Raw genomic sequence first — 4,374 nt, 5'->3', positions numbered from 1 at the left:
TGACGGGGCCCCCCGTCTGCCATTGCAAACCGAAAGTAGGGTTGATCTGTCTACTTCAATGACGACTGGCGTCGCTAGCACTGGTGGTATGTCGTTGTAGTAACCAAGTGCGTATCCAGCAGTGTGCAAGTCACACAGGAATGTTGAGCGGTCCGAGCCAGGGACAGCAACGCTTTCGCGTCGGTCGGCAAGCAAGACCAATGGCGAAGCAGTCTGGCCATGAGCACATTCTTTGGCTGGCGTGTCTATGAAAGACATACACTGAAAGAGGCATGGCAGCATGACCACGGAGACGCCAACAGAGCCAAAAGAGAAGGCAACAGAACGAGAGCCGAAGGTGCGTGCGGCATGATAAAGTCCGAGTGGCCGGAATTGAGCCAGCGACCAATTGATTTCCGAGAATACTGAAACACAGTATAGAACACTACAGTCAATCGCTCTACCAACTGAGCTACACTCGGTCCTAATCCAACAACCACGCAAAAACAAATAAAGACCTTGCGCACGCTCCCACATGCACAACCAACACCGCTACAACATATACCACGCAACCACATCCTGCCCACGCATCCTCACTACCTGCTTCACGCACCATCAAACGCACAGGTGCTCGCAGACGACCAAAATGGACCCATTTCCTATTAGACCTCCCTCGTCGTCTTGTGGGCTCTGCCGACACTTTTTACGACCGCAATGCCGTCACTCACACCATAGGCTTCCCGTAACGTCTCTTGGACGGCGGCGGTCGGGGTCCCACGCCTGCCATTGCAAACCGAAAGTAGGGTTGATCTGTCTACTTCAATGACGACTGGCGTCGCTAGATGTCGTTGTAGTAACCAAGTGCGTATCCAGCAGTGTGCAAGTCACACAGGAATGTTGAGCGGTCCGAGCCAGGGACAGCAACGCTTTCGTGTCGGTCGGCAAGCAAGACCAATGGCGAAGCCGTCTGGCCATGAGCACATTCTTTGGCTGGCGTGTCTATGAAAGGCATACACTGAAAGAGGCATGGCAGCATGACCACGGAGACGCCAACAGAGCCAAAAGAGACGGCAACAGAACGAGAGCCGAAGGTGCGTGCGGCATGATAAAATCCGAGTGGCCGGAATCGAACCAGCGACCAATTAGAATACTGAAACACAGTATAGAACACTACAGTCAATCGCTCTACCAACTGAGCTACACTCGGTCCTAATCCAACAACCACGCAAAAACATATAAAAACCTTGCGCACGCTCCTACATGCACAACCAACACCTCTACAGCATATACCACGCAGCCACAACCTGCCCACGCATCCTCACTACCTGCTTCACGCACCATCAAACGCACAAGTGCTCGCAGACGACCAAAATGGACCCATTTCTTATTAGACCTCCCTCGTCGTCTTGTGGGCTCTGCCGACACTTTATACGACCGCAATGCCGTCACTCACACCATAGGCTTCCCGTAACGTCTCTTGGACGGCGGCGGTCGGGGTCCCACGTCTGCCATTGCAAACCGAAAGTAGGGTCGATCTGTCTACTTCAATGACGACTGGCGTCGCTAGCACTGGTGGTATGTCGTTGTAGTAGCCAAGTGCGTATCCAGCAGTGTGCAAGTCACACAGGAATGTTGAGCGGTCCGAGCCACGGACAGCAACGCTTTCGTGTCGGTCGGCAAGCAAGACCAATGGCGAAGCCGTCTGGCCATGAGCATATTCTTTGGCTGGCGTGTCTATGAAAGGCATACACTGAAAGAGGGCATGGCAGCATGACCACGGAGACGCCAACAGAGCCAAAAGAGACGGCAACAGAACGAGAGCCGAAGGTGCGTGCGGCATGATAAAATCCGAGTGGCCCGAATCGAACCAGCGACCAATTGATTTCCGAGAATACTGAAACACAGTATAGAACACTACAGTCAATCGCTCTACCAACTGAGCTACACTCGGTCCTAATCCAACAACCACGCAAAAACAAAAAAAAACCTTGCGCACGCTCCTACATGCACAACCAACACCTCTACAGCATATACCACGCAACCACAACCTGCCCACGCATCCTCACTACCTGCTTCACGCACCATCAAACGCACAAGTGCTCGCAGACGACCAAAATGGACCCATTTCTTATTAGACCTCCCTCGTCGTCTTGTGGGCTCTGCCGACACTTTATACGACCGCAATGCCGTCACTCACACCATAGGCTTCCCGTAACGTCTCTTGGACGGCGGCGGTCGGGGTCCCACGTCTACCATTGCAAACCGAAAGTAGGGTTGATCTGTCTACTTCAATGACGACTGGCGTCGCTAGCACTGGTGGTATGTCGTTGTAGTAGCCAAGTGCGTATCCAGCAGTGTGCAAGTCACACAGGAATGTTGAGTGGTCCGAGCCAGGGACAGCAACGCTTTCGCGTCGGTCGGCAAGCAAGACCAATGGCGAAGCAGTCTGGCCATGAGCACATTCTTTAGCTGGCGTGTCTATGAAAGGCCTACACTGAAAGAGGCATGGCAGCATGACCACGGAGACGCCAACAGAGCCAAAAGAGACGGCAACAGAACGAGAGCCGAAGGTGCGTGTAAGCATGGTCAAATCCGAGTGGCCGGAAGCGAACCAGCGACCAATTGATTTCCGAGAATACTGAAACACAGTATAGAACACTACAGTCAATCGCTCTGACCAACTGAAGCTACACATCGGTCCTGAATCCAACAACCACGCCAAAAACAAATAAAGACCTTGCGCACGCTCCCACATGCACAACCAACACCTCTACAACATATACCACGCAACCACATCCTGCCCACGCATCCTCACTACCTGCTTCACGCACCATCAAACGCACAAGTGCTCGCAGACGACCAAAATGGACCCATTTCCTATTAGACCTCCCTCGTCGTCTTGTGGGCTCTGCCGACACTTTATACGACCGCAATGCCGTCACTCACACCATAGGCTTCCCGTAACGTCTCTTGGACGGCGGCGGTCGGGGTCCCACGTCTGCCATTGCAAACCGAAAGTAGGGTTGATCTGTCTACTTAAATGACGACTGGCGTCGCTAGCACTGGTGGTATGTCGTTGTAGTAACCAAGTGCGTATCCAGCAGTGTGCAAGTCACACAGGAATGTTGAGCGGTCCGAGCCAGGGACAGCAACGCTTTCGCGTCGGTCGGCAAGCAAGACCAATGGCGAAGCAGTCTGGCCATGAGCACATTCTTTGGCTGGCGTGTCTATGAAAGGCATACACTGAAAGAGGCATGGCAGCATGACCACGGAGACGCCAACAGAGCCAAAAGAGACGGCAACAGAACGAGAGCCGAAGGTGCGTGCGGCATGATAAAGTCCGAGTGGCCGGAATTGAACGAGCGACTAATTGATTTCCGAGAATACTGAAACACAGTATAGAACACTACAGTCAATCGCTCTACCAACTGAGCTACACTCGGGTCCTAAATCCAACAACCACGCAAAAAACAAATTAAAGACCTTTGCGCACGCTCCTACATGCACAACCAACACCTCTACCAACATATTACGACGCAAATCACAAACCTGGCCACGCATCCTCACTACCTGCTTTCACGCACCATCAAACGCACAAGTGCTCGCAGACGAACCAAAATGGACCCATTTCTTATAAGACCTCCCTCGTCGTCTTGTGGGCTCTGCCGACACTTTTTACGACCGCACATGCCGTCACTCACACCATAGGCTTCCCGTAACGTCTCTTGGACGGCGGCGGTCGGGGTCCCACGTCTGCCATTGCAAACCGAAAGTAGGGTTGATCTGTCTACTTCAATGACGACTGGCGTCGCTAGCACTGGTGGTATGTCGTTGTAGTAACCAAGTGCGTATCCAGCAGTGTGCAAGTCACACAGGAATGTTGAGCGGTCCGAGCCAGGGACAGCAACGCTTTCGCGTCGGTCGGCAAGCAAGACCAATGGCGAAGCAGTCTGGCCATGAGCACATTCTTCGGCTGGCGTGTCTATGAAAGGCATACACTGAAAGAGGCATGGCAGCATGACCACGGAGACGCCAACAGAGCCAAAAGAGAAGGCAACAGAACGAGAGCCGAAGGTGCGTGCGGCATGATAAAATCCGAGTGGCCGGAATCGAACCAGCGACCAATTGATTTCCGAGAATACTGAAACACAGTATAGAACACTACAGATCATCGCTCTACCAACTGAGCTACACTCGGTCCTAATCCAACAACCACGCAAAAACAAATAAAAACCTTGCGCACGCTCCTACATGCACAACCAACACCTCTGCAGCATATACCACGCAACCACAACCTGCCCACGCATCCTCACTACCTGCTTCACGCACCATCAAACGCACAAGTGCTCGCAGACGACCAAAATGGACCCATTTCTTATTAGACTCCCTCGTCGT

The 4,374-nt window shown here is 52.7% G+C and overlaps 1 non-coding gene across 1 annotated transcript; it reads right to left on the bottom strand.

Annotated features, from left to right (window-relative positions):
- Positions 1–1,090: 1,090 nt before the first annotated feature.
- On the bottom strand, positions 1,091–1,186 carry PITG_27740. The gene has a single exon. It is a non-coding gene; the product is annotated as a tRNA-Tyr (tRNA).
- Between the last annotated feature and the right edge of the window lie 3,188 nt (positions 1,187–4,374).

This window comes from Phytophthora infestans, genomic scaffold (genome assembly GCF_000142945.1).
Source record: "Phytophthora infestans T30-4 supercont1.26 genomic scaffold, whole genome shotgun sequence".
In the NCBI taxonomy this organism is placed as follows: domain Eukaryota; phylum Oomycota; class Peronosporomycetes; order Peronosporales; family Peronosporaceae; genus Phytophthora; species Phytophthora infestans.
Note: the sequence above shows the minus strand (reverse complement) of the source record. Positions and strands in the feature narration are given on the sequence as shown.